Below are 16,821 nucleotides of genomic sequence, written 5' to 3'. Positions count from 1 at the left end.
CTCTGGGACTCTACCTTATCTTTACCATTGTTCTGTTTCATGTTGGTTTTCCCCTTGCAGCCTCCATTGATTTAACTCTATGCAGCCAGGCAGGACAATATCACACAGGTAAACTGAGATGCACGTGATATTTATAAAAAATAAAATGTCTATTTGCCTCATTCTCCACACAGTCTCTCTCACAAGAGGAAATATATTGTCTTTGGGAGAGAGGTAGAATGCTCTCCTCTGTTAGAAATTATCTAGGAAATAACGGTCAATTTCTCAACCTGGCAAAATGCAGAGCAGGTACCCCAGAGTTCCCTGGTATGGCCGATATTCTCTAATGTATTTATTAATGATTTGAGAAAGCAGGGACTGGTGAGGGGGCAAAATTTGCGGATGGCACAAAATGATTTTGTTTTAATTAAGACTAGAAAATTAGCCTAATTAAAACTAAACTGCGGTTGTAAAATTAAATGAATATATTACATTCTGTGATGCACTATCATTGTATTTTTGCTTGCTAATGTAGTCACTAATGCCCAGAATTCAGGAATCTGTAATGCCTCCCGCAGCCATTAGTGCAAATTAGCAAGGTTCACTCACGTGTTTTCTTAATCATAAAGGGTCAGATTCATCCCTGCCTAGGTACTGAGCTGATGCAGTTTGTGCCTCCCCTGTTCATGGGCTTTTCAGATTCACGGAACTGACTTTTGTTTCTCGTATATCTTTTTTTAGATAGCATAACTTGAGGGCCACTCTAACTCATACTCCTGTAGCAATGGCCAGCTGTGGACCACTGCAGGAAAGCTGAGGGTCAGGTTTGCCTTGAGAAGAAGAAGAAGCTGGGGGTCAGGTTTGCCTTGAACCAGAACCATCACCTCCTTCCTCCATCACACCTTGGAATGCCTCACATCCTGTGTAGAGGACACACAGCCATCCATGCGCCAGGCACAGGGGCTCCTATCTGGCAAAAGGGGCCATAGGGCACTAAGGAATTGGGCCTAAAGGAGACCGTTCTGAAGAAGGCAAACATCACACTCAAAACTGGGGAAAGGTTAAGAGTTTGTGTGACAGGAAAGTTTTAAAATAAGGGAGGCATAGAGCTTAAAGAGTTATAATTACCTCTTGAGACACGCAACTAAAAGAGATAAAAACCATATATTCTGTAGGAGGTGAGCCTTTTACACTCCATTACAGCACCTACTACATGTTTGTGTCAGACCTGGGCTCTAATTGTATCTAGATCTCTCTGGTTTTGTTTTCTCACTTACTGCTCCTGGATTCATTTTTTTTCTTGCTAGTATGTCTGGACTTAGCAAGACTCCTTTGATTTGACACTAAACTTATGTGGATCCAGCTAGTTTTGGCAAGCTCTGAGTTGGTAAAAAATCTTTTTATGCTTGATTGTAGACAGCTGGCAGAAAAATTCAGGATTTCCCAATCACTGACTCTTTTTATTATCTGTCTTCACCTCTCTTGATGTTTACCAGCATGGCCTGCTTTTATCTCTGTTAATCCTTCAGTGCATAGAGCCCCAGAAGCAGAGACCCTACATAAGCATGGTCTCTATGTCAGTTAAAACAAAACAAATTACCCTACCAAGGTTACACTTGTGAGACTTTTCAAAGCTGGCCAAAAATAATATAAGTGATGATCTAAGAGAGAAAAATAACCAAAATCCAGACTGAACTTCCTAAAAAACAGTTGAAAATAAATTACAACTAATTATTTGAAACAGGAGCTGAGCTAAAAACAGAACTGAAGTAAATTAAAATAAATTGATGAAAACAGTGCTCAAAGATGAAAGCTAACTAGAGTTGACCTAATTTTCCTTTGGTCTCTGAAGCTGATGCTGCTGAAGAGGTCCTTCCTCTGTAATTTTAAAGAGCTTTAAATGGAGAAGAGCAGGTTAAAAATAATCAAATTTTAAAAAAGCAAAGGGCTAAGTCCTCAGGCCCAACTGGGTTAAAGCAGCCTTAAACCAGGCAGCTGAAGATCCCAAACTGGATAACACCCCATTCCAACTTCTCCCGTGAAGAGGTATTGCTGGAGAGCAGTGTACATGTCTGGGAACCCCCATGAGTGTACCTTCTTCTAAAGGGCTGTCACAAATGAATGTAGATTACTGCAAACCCTGGATTCCTGTGGATGGAGAGAGGGCAAAGGTCGTATAAACCTACCTTTTGATCCCTCCCCCAGCTCTCCAGGGCCTGTAATAAGCGCCACGTGGATGAACCAAAGGAGAGTTACCAAAAGATCCTGTCTGCAAATAATCCTTTAGATAATTAAAACTGAAAGGATTTTGAAATTCAAGTGTACTTTCTGCCATTTGTGGTGGGGTTTTTTTTGTTTCCATTTTCCCATATTTTAATAAAAATACATCTGGAAAAAAAAATCCACAAAGCCGAATAGAAATGAGTCCTGCGGGAGAGGAAGGGTGGGCAGCAAGACAACCCCACACCCAGGCCCAATGCCAGCAGATGAAGGGATCCAGCCTGGGGGCCTAGTGACAAGGAGCTCCAAGGAGACGCTACTTCTTCTGTTCAGGAGCAGGTCTGTAAATCCCCACCACCACAGCCTGGTCTCGCTCGTAGGGCTCCAGCTTCAGTTGCTCCTGGGGTTTCATGTTCTCCTGCTGCATCTTCTTCGCCTCGGAGGCGAAGACGGCCTCAGGCGCCACTGTGGAGTCGATGCAGTTGGCCTTGATGGATATGACGAAGTGCCCTCCATTCTTCAGGAAGTTGTGACCATTTAGGGCTACAATGCACGACTGGTCGGGCGGGGCCATGTCAGCAAAGATTTAGTTTCCTATTGCATTTCACTTATCTTGGACAATGACGCAAACTGTTTGGCTTTATTTTGTTTATAGGTGTTTTGCTGCTGTTTCTGGTACTCAAGCACTAGCACAATACTGTAATGTTTAGGTTGCAAACCACTGCAGGAAACATTTAACTCCAAACCAAAATTATGTTTTCACTGAAATTAGTTGTTTTTAAAGCAGGGGTGGGCAAACTATGGCCCGGGGGCCACATCTGGCCCTTCAGACATTTTAGTCTGGCCCTCGAGTTTCCACTGCAGAGCGGGGTCCGGGGCTTGCCCTGCTCCGCATGTGCGGTGGCTCCGCACGGCTCCTCGAAGCAGCGGTATGTCCCCGCTCCAGCTCCTACGCATAGAGGCAGCCAGAGGCCCCCAAACACTGCCCTCGCCCCAAGCACCGCCCCCGCAGCTCCCATTGGCCGGGAACCATGGCCAATGGGAACTCAGGGGCGGCGCCTGTGTACGGAGCAGTGCACAGAGCCACCTGACCGTGCCTCCACATAGGATCCGGAGTGGGGACATGCTGCTTCCGGGAGCTGCTTGAGGTAAGTACCGCCTGGAGCCTGCACCCCAACCCCCTGCCTTAGCCCTGATCCCCCTCCTGCCCTAGGAGCCCCTTGTTCCAAGCCCAGAGCACCCTCCTGCACCCCCAACCCCTCATCACCAGCCCCACCCCAGAACATGCAGCGCCAGCTGGAGCCCTCACTGTCCCCCTGCCCCAGTCCAGAGCCCCCTCCCACACTTTGAACTCATTTCTGGCCCCACCCCAGAGCCCTCACCCCCTCCCACACCCCAACCCGCAATTTTGTGTGCATTCATGATCCGCCATACAATTTCCTTACTCAGATGTAGCCCTCGGGCCAAAAAGTTTGCCCACCCCTGTTTTAAAGGTTATCTTATTTTAAAGAAAAGGAGTACTTGTGGCACCTTAGAGACTAACCAATTTATTTGAGCATAAGCTTTCGTGAGCTACAGCTCACTTCATTGGATGCATACTGTGGAAAGTATAGAAGATCTTTTTATATACACAAAGCATGAAAAGTTTTCTCTACAAAACTTTTCTCTCCCCCCACCCCACTCTCCTGCTGGTAATAGCTTATGTAAAGCGATCACTCTCCTTACAATGTGTATGATAATCAAGGTGGGCCATTTCCAGCACAAATCCAGGGTTTAACAAGAACGTCGGGGGGGGGGGGTAGGAAAAAACAAGGGGAAATAGGGTGTTGGGGGCATTTAGGGCACTGGATAATGTACACAACATCCCTTATGGGTGAACACTTTTCACAAGCTATCCCTCTATCTCTGACCTATAAGTCCTCATCCTTTCAGTAAACCCACACCACACTTTCAAAAGATGAGCCTCGGATCTTAATTCATAACCTTGCTAGATACTAAAAATCATTGTCCTAATAAAGACACTAGATTTATGGCTTATTACAACCATCTGTAACTCATTAACCCCTCTTTATACCCTATGACTACAGGGGAGTTAATGGGCCACTTCACCTTGAATAGTCCCTTAGATATTTGCTAACTGCTTATGCTAAACTCTGTTTGACCTTGTATTTAGCTGTGACCCTCCGAGTATCTTTCCCAGACCTGAGGAAGAGCTTCATGAAGTTCAAACACTTGTCTCACTCCCACAATGGAAATTGATCCACTAAAAGATATTACCTCACCTTGTCTCTCCACAATCTGAATAGTGAGCTTAAATTGCCTTCAGCTGTCTCTTTATAACAAACGGCCCTTAAAGTTCTAAATGTTTTAAAGATAAAGATATGATTGACTTATAGAAAGAACATTAAAAGAGCTTAATAAGAATTATAGGCCTCCATTCGGCAAACATTTATGAACATATTTAATTGTAGGCATGTGAGTCAATGATATTGTTTTCAATGGGACTATTCACGTGCCTAGAGTTAGTAACCTGCAGGACTCCAGACAGAGTTCTTAAGAACACCGAGATTCTTGCCATATTCTTATAATAAAACGATAATGAATGGGGGGAGGGAAGGGAGGGTACACATATACCAATGCCTTTGTAGAATCCAAAGTGCTTGGCTACACGTCCTATGCGTCATACTGCTAAAAACCATTCTCCTGTACTAAGAAAAGGAGTACTTGTGGCACCTTAGAGACTAACATTTATTTGAGCATAAGCTTTCCTGAGCTACAGCTCACTTCATCACTTCACATCATGAAAGCTTATGCTCAAATAAATTTGTTAGTCGCTAAGGTGCCACAAGTACTCCCTTTTTTTTGCAGGTACAGACTAACATGGCTGCTACTCTGAAACCTGTCATCCTCCTGTAGTGAAAGCTGTGCCTCTGGTTTTGGAATAGAGGATCTGAATCCATCCCCGGTATTGCCAGACAGCCCCACAGGGCCAAGGTGTTTAGCACCGGGACATTTACTAAGTCCTAAATGGCCATGGATTTGTTGGCCACTAAGACTTTTCCCTTCCCTTTGGGGTGTTCAACGGGTACCCCTCACAGTCCCTGCGTCGCTCTTCTCCCCATGTCACAGACAGCCAACTAGACACAGCGCCATTAGGTAACTTGCCCATGGTCCCAGTGCCCCGCACCGTGGGGAAGCTGGGCTCGGGAGGGGGCTCCGGAACTTGGGCCGGGCTCTCGGGGCGCGGTGAGGCTGGAGCGGCAGCAGCTGGGGCGATCCTGCAAGCAGCAGACCTGGAAGCAGGCGGACAACACCCGGGGGCCCAACCGACCGCTCTCTCCTCCCACACACCTGCGGCGAGCGGCCCCGCAGCACCTGATCCCTGGCAGCGCAGGGGTGCCGCGCCGCGCAGCTGGGAGGGGCCCGACGATCACATGGGCGCTGCCGCGTGGGCCATTGGCTGCGCCCTGCGCCGTGGTTGGCGGGCCCCGGGCTAGGGCTGGCGCCCCAGCTGCCGGGCCGGTCTCAGCCGGTCTCCGAGCGGAGCCGCGTGGCGTGTGGCGGCGCGGGCTGCAGGGCGCTGCTAGCCGCCGGGAGCCCCCGTGGCCGCCCCGCCGGAGTGATTCGCCCTGCGGCTGCCCCTACCTGCCTGCCGCGCCCTCCGCCAAGGTTTGTTGCTGCAGCCCCGGGGCGCCGGGGGCAGGGAGCTGCAGCCGGGGTGGTGCGGGCCCCCGGGCAGGGAGGCGGCTGCTGGTGCGGGTGCAGCAGCCGCGGGGGAGCGGTGCCAGCAGGGATCCCCCCCCGGCCCTGAGAATCCGGTTGCTTGGGGGAGCGTCAAGGTTCCCGGACAGCGGCGCTGCCCCTCGCCTCCCTCCTTCCCTCTGCTTCGCCCCTCCCGCTCTGTCTGCACGTGAGTGGGGCTTACCCGGCGGCTGTAGCTCCAGTGGCTCTTCCTTATGCAACAAACAGCCGCTTACAGGAAATGCTAAGAATAAAAGTGATGTCGCTGGCTCCCAGTGACGGATCATGTCTGCGCTGACTGACCGGGCAGCCCCAGAGGCTGGCCCAGGACTGGTAAGGACAGAGCCCGTGTCCGATTGCCAGATCAATACCACTGCAGGAAAACTGCACATCTCTTGCCACCCCTGGTGTTTTCAGATAATTGCACAAAGTCCATATTTGTGTTGGCCGGGAGACCCTGTTAGAAGAGAGGCTAGAATTCACCCAGTACTAGCAAAGTGAACTGAAGCAGGCAGGAGCAGGACTAGTGTCCCCAGACTAATAGTTATACATACCCACCGTCATAAAAGTAGCTCTGCCTTCCCCTGGCAACAGGGGCATCCATAAACACTTGGAATACCAGTAGTGGAAACCGAAAGGGTAACTAGTTTTGCAGTTGACAGGAAGAATACTATAGTTCATCCAGAGAGATTTTCCTTTTTAAAATCTCTGTTTAATATTTTTACTGTGTGTGTGTGTGTGTGTGTGTAGCATTGCATGCCAGGGTATGATACTGGAGCAAGCCTTGGGTATGGAAGTGTACTTGATTTTATCCCACTGGGGATACATCCAGCTAAAAAAATCAGTCTCTTTCTGGACCCTCTTTCCCCATATTGCATTATGAAATCAGTGTGCAACCACTGATTATTTGTGGTTTTTCTAATGGGGTCAAATATTTTCTTGATGTTGCACTAGGCACAGATAAAGGGCCTTAACCTATGTAATATTTGCTATGTAAATTTATAACACTTACTACATCAGTCTTCTGGTCAATGAACCATCTTTATTTCCCTGCTTTTTAGGTATCCTTGCCATTAAATGGCAGTACAATAACACCTCTATAGTGTCTGTTGTATGGAAATTTCAGAGCATTGTCTATTAATCCTTGCAACCCCTCTCCAAGTTGAAGTTTTATTATCCCTGTCCTAACAGTGTGTGACCTGAAGTCCAAGGTCACACAGAAGGTCTATGACAGAGCCAGTATTTGACTCTTAAGTCTAGTCTCTAAGTGATTGACCTACTGCTTGATAAAACCAAGTCTCAGGAATGATTTTTGTAATGGTGCTGAAAATGTGTTTTTCCTGTCTATAGCAGCAGCTAAATTAGCTTTAGCACCAATTTGTGGTATATGTTGCTGATCATTGTTGTCAATGATGGTGTTCTCTCTCTTTCAAAATATATCTAGGGAAGGCTTAATTTCTGTGCCATACAAACAGGGTTATGTCCATCAGCTCTGGTAGCATTAAAGATAGAAAAGAAATTACCTATGAAGCCAAACGATAAGCAACTGCTAAGTGGACAGGGGCTATTGAGCTTCTAAAAAGTAAAATCTGATGGGATGCTACCAAGGTCCTCACACCTTCTTGTCAACTCAGGCCATCTTGATTATCACTAAAGTTTTTTTTTCTCCTGCTGATAATAGCTCATTTTAATTAATTAACCTCTTACTCCACTTTTTCATGTTCTCTGTATTTATATATATCTCTCTTTTTACTATATGTTCCATTCTATGCATCCGATGAAGTGGACTGTAGCCCATGAAAGCTTATGCTCAAATAAATTTGTTAGTCTCTAAGGTGCCACAAGTACTCCTGTTCTTTTTGAGGATACAGACTAACACGGCTGCTAGTCTGAAACCTACCAAGGTCCTGATCCCCCAGTGTAACCTATCAAATACATTTTAGCCCTCTTTACTTCACAAGCTGGTTTAAAATCTGTTAACTGTAGATCTGCTTTTCCAGTGGGTCTACACTCATTTTCTTCATGACTAAATTAAGGGCTTCAACAGTGAACAGCAATTAATATTACATTATTTATTCACCATTGATCTTGGATCAATACACCAAGTGAAATGCTGTGAATTAAATCCATTCTCAGGGATTTATAACTTGGCTGTAAATCTTGTATTGTCTGATTAAAATTGTCTGATTAAAAAAATCATAATCTCCAGAACATGATGCTGTGTATCTGATAGGAGTTTTAAAATCCATTTAGAAGTGGGACCGCTGTCTGTGTAACATTTACAAACCCAGGGGAGATTAATAAAGCAACAACACTAATTCTAAAATAGAGAAACTTTCCATGCTGCTACCACATGAAGGTAATATTGATAAGAACAAGCCTGTTCCTGTCATGACCATGTTAAGAACTGGGTAAGTTAAAGCAGTCAGACACGCACACACAAAAATTAAATATCAAACATAGCACTACTATAACTCATTGGAACATGCAAAATCTGGTTCCTCCATGGTATTCCATTGTTTAGCCTTGCTAAGCATTTTACTTCTGTGTGACGCATGCAGCTTTGCTGGATGCACCAGCTTTTTACTGAGAGCACATTCAGCTCACTTTCCTCTGACTTCAGACAAGTGTTTTTCTTTCCACTAGAAGTAGGTAACAACCAGGAGATACGCCAATTGTACATCTTCTTTTAGGGCATCTTTCCTAATTCCATTTCTGGTGAGTCATAAACTAATGCTGTTGGGGAAGTGCTTCTAAATGCAGGAGAATAAGAAATGAAATGCATGGCAGCAGTCAGAGAAAACTAGCTAGAGCTGGCGCTAGGCATAAACAGACTAAGCAATTGCTTAGGGCCCCAAGCAGCTCAAGGGCCCCCACTCTATTATTAGTATGTGTTGGGGTGGGGGGATTCCTGATTAGGGCCCCCACTGGGCCAGCACTGGCTCTGAAACTAGACATATGTTCTGTGGTCAGAAGTACTTGTAACCGTGAAATAAATGTGATAGGTGTTGCTTTAATCCAATAGTGTGATTGTCCTGAAAATTGTCAGCTGAAGTTTGTTCTCTCTTTACCCCCATTCCTCATTGGTTCCCTGCTCTGTATTATGGTGCTGATTCAAAGCCTACTCTGAATTTAGTGGGAGTTGACTTCAGAGGCCCTTGGATCAGGCCCTGTGTCACTAGCTGGTTCTTCCCTCTCTCCTGATCCCATCTGTTGCTGTGTCATTTCCTCCTCTTGCAGTTGGTGGGTGGGTGGATGACCAAGAATCCTGAGTCAGTGCCTCATCGCAGTGGCTGCAAATGGTCCCTGTTACTGCACCTCTCTCAACCACAGTGGAATTGGCTAGTCTTAATCCAAGGGACCCTGGCTAATCTCTAAGGATTAGACAATGTTTTGAGGATTAAAATTCTGAATTAGAGCCTAGTGCTGGAGACAGACATCTTGCTGAAATGTGGCATACTTTGTGATGCAAGCAGTGTGGGAGCCCAGAGAAATAGACTCTTAACCAGTTTCCAAGATACGTACTAATGAACACCTGATTATTCAATCAAAATGTTTCTTTTGTAAAATACAAAGAATATAAGGTTTTCTTCTGCCTGTTAAAGAGACAATTTACAATTAAAAATGATTAAGTTCCTTGTCTTCATGCAGTTGCTTCTTGTTTTCACGTAGTTTTATAAACAATTTGTGGCATTACTAATAATGCACTTTAGTAGTAATATTTTTTTTTTAAAATGAGCTTTTCACATTTTAGGCTGTTTTTTATTTTTGTATTTCTTTCAACAGTGAAACTAGATTACTCAGTTATGTTTTTGTTTCTGTTCAGTTCCATTTCCCTGGTTCTTCTATATTATCACAATGCCAAACATTGCAGGGGGAGGCTAACATCAAAACAATTTTTTCTCCCCACTGAAGTGTTTAGAAAATAAAAAAAAAAAACACCCCTCTCTCCCCCCCTCCCCCCCCAAACTCTTGGTTTCTGTTAAGACTTGTAAACTCTTTTATAAATTTGAAACTCTGTGAAAGTGTTCCTTTGGCAAAGCAGACTAAAAACTGGGTTACACGCTTTGGACCCAATCCTGCAAAAACGTATGGAGGTACGTAATTTTCCACATGTGTAGTCTCGTGGGTCTGCTTCCCTGTAAAAGTCTTTGGCACCAGTCTTAGGACTGGATCTGTAAAAATTTACTATTGGCCATACTGGTTGGCTTCCACAGGTTCATGTTTTTAGTGAGGCTACGTCTACACTAGAAACTTCAAAGCGCCACCTTGGGAGCGCTCCCACTGCAACGCTTTGAAATGTGAGTGTGGTCATGTGCGAGGGCTGGGAGAGAGGTCTCCCAGCGCTCCTGGTAATCCACCTCCACGAGGGGAATAGCTCTGAGCGCTGGGAGCGCGGCTCCGAGTGCTGGGAGCCTGTCCACAGTAGCCCTTTAAAGTGCTCAAACTTGCTGTGCTCGGGGGTGATTTTTCACCCTCCTGAGCCAGCAAGTTAGAGCGTTATAAAATGTAAGTGTAGACAAGCCCTAAGCGTTTGCGGGAGTGGGCCCTTAAATCATGTTTGAACACCGGACTGACATTTTCCAGCGTGATACCTGCCTCCAGCACTAGGCTCAGAAAAGTCCATTGTAATTCGTTGTTTTAAATAAATATCACAGTTTATTCATGGTGACAAGTGCTTCTTACCTTGAGAGTGATGGGTGAGTGAGGTAACACCTATTTTTGGACCAACCTCTACCTTGAGAACATTTTGGGTCCCATTTTTCAATGGTGCAACTCCTTTGACTCTATCAGAATTACACCAGGGATAGATTTAGCTCAAAATCTCTTGGGCTGAGTAAAATGGGTGCAGTTTTCTCTTATCCACTTAGCAAGAATAGGCACTGATTGCCAAACAAAACTTTTTCAGAGTCCCCATACAAATTTACTAAAGAACAAAGCCAGCATTCTCAACTTTCAACTAGCTGAGAATCATCTTGTTGTTTTTTTGACCTGTTAAAAAGCAAAGTGCGTCACAAGTGAGGTTGGCACTTTCTAACACAGTCAGTAACACTCATTTCCACATTGTTAATTTTAACTATCTATTGCCGAAACTTTCTTTCATGAAAGGAATCAAAGCTCTTTTTCAATATCTCTGTATTTGTATTCTTCCAGTCTTGCAGACTGGCTTCCCATCTCCTTCGTGGAACAAACAGAGAAGACTGTCTTATAGGACCCTGATTTAGCACCTCCAGAAATGCCCTGGGGCCTAAAAATTATATTCCTCTGTGGGAGTAGATTTGTCTCTTGGAATCTAGCAAGCAAAGTATCTGTTTCATTCATCTTTAAGGAAGAAAAGCAGTGGTATTAAAGTGATATCAGTGCATCAAGCACCTGCTTGTTGCCACTGTACAAAGAGAAAAGGAGGACTTGTGCACCTTGAGACTAACAAATTTATTTGACAGGTTTCAGAGTAGCAGCCGTGTTAGTCTGTATTCGCAAAAAGAAAAGGAGTACTTGTGGCACCTTAGAGACTAACCAATTTATTTGAGAATAAGCTTTCATGAGCTACAGCTCACTTCATCAAATTTATTTGAGAATAAGCTTTCGTGAGCTACAGCTCACTTGAAGTGAGCTGTAGCTCACGAAAGCTTATGCTCAAATAAATTTGTTAGTCTCAAGGTGCCACAAGTCCTCCTTTTCTTTTTGCGGATACAGACTAACACGGCTGCTACTCTGAGAACTGTACAAAGAGAAATTGTTTCCCTTTCTATCCTTTTCATCTTATCCGTGTGAATGAGGCTATGAAAATATTGTGCTGATACATTCTTTAACGCTGTTACTGTCTACAACTCTCTTTCTGCTTGTGCTCCCCTCTAAGCCACCAAAGTGATGTTCCATGTAAGGGTGAAGGGGACAATTTTGTACTACTCCACCTTTAAGGAACAACTGTGGTACAAAGCACTACCACCCTAGAGGAGGCTGGCAAAAATTTGCCACCCTCTTCTTGAACAAAATGCTCTTTTTGAAAACAATATTAGAGAGGGGAATGAGGAAATTAGCAGGCTGAATGCATAGAGCAACTAGCAAAAGGAAAGATGAGCAGAGCAGACACATCGTTCTATGTAGTCCAGGATTTTATATTAAAGGTGACCTACAGAAGAGTGAGACAATTGAGCCTGTGACCTCTTTTACTGCTTGAAAAGTGTAAGGCTGTTCCCCCCCCCCCGCCAATCTTAGAAATATCAGGCCTGGTCATTCCTAGTTTTGTTGGGGGACTTTTTGGAGGACCAGAGAAGTGAAGTGGGAGCTTTCTCAGCCCTCAGTTAAGGGGGAGGAGATGTTTCACACTTTAACAAGAGCTTCTCTTCCAATGTGTTTTTTTTTTCTGACATTTGAATTAAAAAGCGGTAAACAAAACCCCAATAAACAAGAGTTTGAAACAATCTGAATAAAAATCTGTTTCCATCTCAATTGCTCAGGTTTGGCTGTCTTCATGTTGTCTTCCTACTAGTTCTCACCTAGACGTCTGATGTAAAGAAAGAAGCAAAGTTAAAACCTTAGGCCTTCTTTAGGCACTAGAAAGAAAGAAAAGTAAACAAACAAAAAGAGAACACAGTCTGATTTTTGTCTTTTTCAGGTGGCCATTAAGGATATATCTTCACTGCACAGTTAACTGGATGCTTAGCATTCAGGTTAGCTTAGCCCAGGTGGGAGCATTCTCACAGCAAAGCCCTACCCATGTTACTGGATCCCTGTTTTCTGCATAGCCGTCGGGCATATCCTGTTGTTCTTTGTGCTGGGGCTTCCACAACTAATTGTGGGAAGACACTTTTCAGCATTTGAGTGGCTTTTGCTTGTATCCCCACTTCAACAAGGGCATGTTCCAATCCTAGTTAAAGTGGAGCTGGAGCTCTGACCCACCCCATCAGCCACAAAAATTAGCCCAGGCTTAAAGCACCTCCAAATCCAGTTTCAGAGGTTTTTCTGTGTAGTAGGATGGGGGAGAGTTTGGGCTAAAATGCAGGCAAGAGCCTGGGTTAACTCTGAAGTAAAGACGTACTCTCAATTGGTTTCTCCATAAGGCTTTTGTTTTCTACAGGAACCTTGGCTTAGAACTTCCTCTAGCGTTTTAAAACCTGAATGGTGCTAGGCCAGATTTCACATTTACTAGAGGCAGTACTGAATCAGTGTTGTTTTAAGAACTTATCTTGCTGCAAGATGATCTCTGCAGTCATAGGAAAGTTATACAGTATTGTGACATTTTGGGGTTCACAGCAGACCAGCAAGGGGTTGTCACAGCCTGTCCTGTAACTCTGGGTGCTTTCTGTGCTATACTGCTGTGGCTAACAGCCCTGACACCAACTGCCAGCATTACAAGCATGCAGGTCCCACCCTGGCTTCACCAACCAGTTACTTTTTGCAGAGTGACCTCAACATCCCCCCCCAGTCCTGAATTTCCCCAAAACTGTCTACCTCTGTAGTGTCCAGCCCTCTCCTGGACTGCTCACAAAAGTTGTTAGTCAATATGCTGCAGCTCATTAATTTAACTGGTGTTTGACAAGCAGTCTTATTTCAATCACACAACTGAAGTAGTTTATAGTAAAAGTGAAACCAGTTTATTAAACAAAGTCACATAGGTTTAAGCGATACCAAGTATAAGGAAAGAGATACAAGCAAACAAAAGTGAAAATATGCTTCTAAGACTAAAACTTAATTTCAGCAAGTTACAGTCTTTGCCAAAGTAGGTTTATTATCTATACTTAGTTCCCAGAAACTTCAGCCCCCTTGGTTGAAGGACCCAGTGTCCTGTGATTTTAAGAGCTCTAGCCCTTTGAATCCCTCAAGTCATAACTCAAAGGTCTTTTTGCCCCACTTATAGCACCCAAAATTCATTGTCTGTTTCAAAAGCCTGGAACGCTTCCTGCTCTTCTTCCCTTCTTGTGGACTTCCCCTCCCTCTGCTGATTTGTATGTAAATAGGGCTCCCACTGGTTTTATTCCACCTTCCCTCCTGTCTGGGAGAAAATAATTTTCTCCCAGTGTTTAGTCACAGACTTTAAAGCATAACATCATGGAGTATCCGTAATTCCTCACATTGTATTAATACATACATTTCACAATGACATTGATCACCAGTGTGTCATAGGCTGTCAGAGAAGACCTTACTCTATATGCTTTTATAATACAGTACTATTGTATACAATCAGTTAATTCAGTTGCTTATCATTTAAGGTACAGATCCCCTCTTTATCTGAATATACATTTCAAAGGTTTACTGGTCTATAAAGTTTCTTTTCTCCTGCTGGGAAGAGATACCATGTGGTCTGGTGAAGACTTAATGTTGGTTCCTTCCCGTGTTAAGTTGATGGCCTTGTTAACCTTTTATGTAAATGCATTTCCAATGACTCTCGATTTACCTTGAAGACACATGCAAGCAGGCAGAACCACATTCTGGGTGGGGTGCCTTTTAAAAACATGTCAGCATGTTTTGCCTATGTTACCTATTCATACACCACACAATAATATTAATGGTCAGAGAGTTGTGTGGTTTTCTAATGGTACATTACACGACAACTGTTAGATGTATTGAGTATGTCAGGTCTGACAAGTTGCTGACACAGAGTAGTGAACCACCAGTGGGCCTCTGGGTCACATGTGTAAAGCCATGGTTCTAAGTAGAAAATTAATCCAATACACCACATGCCTTTTTTTTTTTTGTGTGTGTGCGTGTTCTAAGGCCAGCTGTAAACACAGACCTCAAGATGGGGATGAAGGGGAACTTTTACACTAGTAGCAATTGATGAAAGGTAGATACTGGTGTAAAGCACATGAATAATTGGATGATCTCTTGTGCAGAATTACTGAAGTGAGGTGTGAAAGAGAATGCGATGTTTAAAGTTAGAAGAGGGCTGATAAATGAATGGAAATCTTTATGTAACTTTTGTGTGTATATTTCGAGTTGTATTTCTTAAATGTTTGTTATTGCTAATAAACTCTGTCCATAGCCTGTTTGTTTCTGTCTACATCCAGTACTCTGATCAGCAAATAATGCATAAACGGATTGTAAATTAAGCTTTCAGGTCAAAGGTTTCATCTGTGGGTATCAGTGTTATGTGCAAAGATATTGTTTATACAATACTTATTTGGTTCTGATTACAGTGCCTTGCACTGATGCAACTTTTGACACTATTATTATTCATTAATAAACCTTTCTGTAGTGTACTAATGCAAACATCCACTAATGATTTAAACCTGTCTACCAACTTACACAACATAGACAGATAATGCTTTTTGCACAAATTCCCAAAAGGAAGTCAATAACCCTTTTAGTCTGACAGTTTGTATATTAAAAGTTAACTTGTTGGTCCAGACCAGTGAAAGGTATTACATTCTCTCACCTATCTACTCCCCCTTTCGCCCCCACAAGCACCACTATGGCTACACTCTCCACATAAATTAGCAATTGCCTTAATCAAAGATTCAGAGAGGAACCAGACTTCACGCTTAATCTATCCGAGGTTTAAAAATACAAAAGCAGAAGCCTACATGCAGAGTTCCTCACAATGACTGCTATCCAGAAACTTGCATATGCATGCTCCTTTTCCATTTTTAAAATATATATAATAAATCCTAAGCCTTCTCAAACAGGAAGACGGCCAAAGAAAGAAACATGAAACCTTTGAGGCATTTTTTTCTCTTTAAAAGTTTTATTTTAGGTACTTGTTCTATAATCTATACCAGGCCTATTCAGTATTTTATCTTGCCTGCATCTATGGTAGTGGAAGATGGAGAATAGGTTTGATAATCCTGTTCCTTCAAAAATACCCAAATCTCTTGTAGTACAAACACATCTTCATGTCTCATACTTCTTTCTCTGCTTCAAAAGTTGTAATTCTAGTCATTTACTCTACCTAAAATGCACAGTGAAAAGGGAGTAAGGATGGGTTGTACAATACAAGAACAGAAAAAAGTAACACCTGAAATGGGGGAATGGATGTAAAAAGCATTAGAAGTCTGTTGGACTGGCACATCTTTGGTAGAGTGGGTCATGGAGATCTGAAACTGGCCTTCTCTAACAACAGAGTTTTAAATCTATATTATTTAAAAAGTTGTGGACACGTAAATTTTGTTGTTAATTTGGTAAGGGATTAATTGTTGCTGAATTGAGAGAGATCAATCCAAGGCACTCAAACCAATTTAAGATTGTCCACAACAGACATTTACACCAGTGTAACAAAATCTATTTTAAAGTAAGACTGAAATCAGTGAAAATTCTGTCAGTATACTAGCCTTGAGTTACAGGAAAACAAGAATTGTTAGTAAATGAAGACAAAAAAGATTGGAAACAGGATCAAGTATGGCAGGTAGAGGAGATAAAGGGCAGCAATCTGACAAGATAAACACGAGCAAATTGAAAAGGCCTAGATCATACCATTCTGCAAGTGAAAGGTGTGGGGATTCTGTTTTTTAGACTGAACCTAATCTTATAATTGGAAATAAGGTCTTTGTGCCTAAGGCACTATCCAAACATGCAAGTTGCACCAATTTAACTAAAATCCATTTAAAAACTGATGTAATTAAACTGGTGCAAATGCATGGCGTAGATGTGCACACATCAGTTTCAAACTAATTATATTGGTATAGCATATGCCTGTAAATTTCCTGATGCAAGCTAAATCAATATAAACCAGGTTTAAATCAAATGCAGTGTCCCCACAGAGTTTTGCACCATTTAATTACATCAGTTTAAAATTGCCTGTTCAGTTACCAGGCCAGAGTTGAAACACTGCTGGGGCAGTATTCAGGGCTACTACCCCTCTGGGTTTCTTCTGTGGATAAAGAGAGGACTGCAGGCTTCAGAACTTATGTCCACCTCTCCCAAGCATTCCATTCATTTCCC

The 16,821-nt window shown here is 43.3% G+C and overlaps 1 protein-coding gene across 5 annotated transcripts in view; it reads left to right on the top strand.

The window, feature by feature from the left end:
- The first annotated feature begins 3,275 nt into the window (after positions 1-3,275).
- The window catches only part of LRRC8D (leucine rich repeat containing 8 VRAC subunit D), a 91,303-nt gene continuing 77,757 nt past the window's right edge, over positions 3,276-16,821 (top strand). For 2 of the 5 annotated variants that reach the window (XR_005226460.1, XR_006292733.1), the window contains exon 1: positions 5,673-5,868. The gene's annotated coding sequence lies outside the window, so the exon portion shown is untranslated. Of the gene's footprint in view, positions 3,348-5,658; positions 5,869-16,821 lie in introns of those variants that run through there. The other 3 variants (XM_043552997.1, XM_037906552.2, XM_037906553.2) reach the window with 3 other exon arrangements.

This window comes from Chelonia mydas, chromosome 8 (assembly GCF_015237465.2).
Source record: "Chelonia mydas isolate rCheMyd1 chromosome 8, rCheMyd1.pri.v2, whole genome shotgun sequence".
Lineage (NCBI taxonomy): Eukaryota > Metazoa > Chordata > Testudines > Cheloniidae > Chelonia > Chelonia mydas.
Note: the sequence above shows the minus strand (reverse complement) of the source record. Positions and strands in the feature narration are given on the sequence as shown.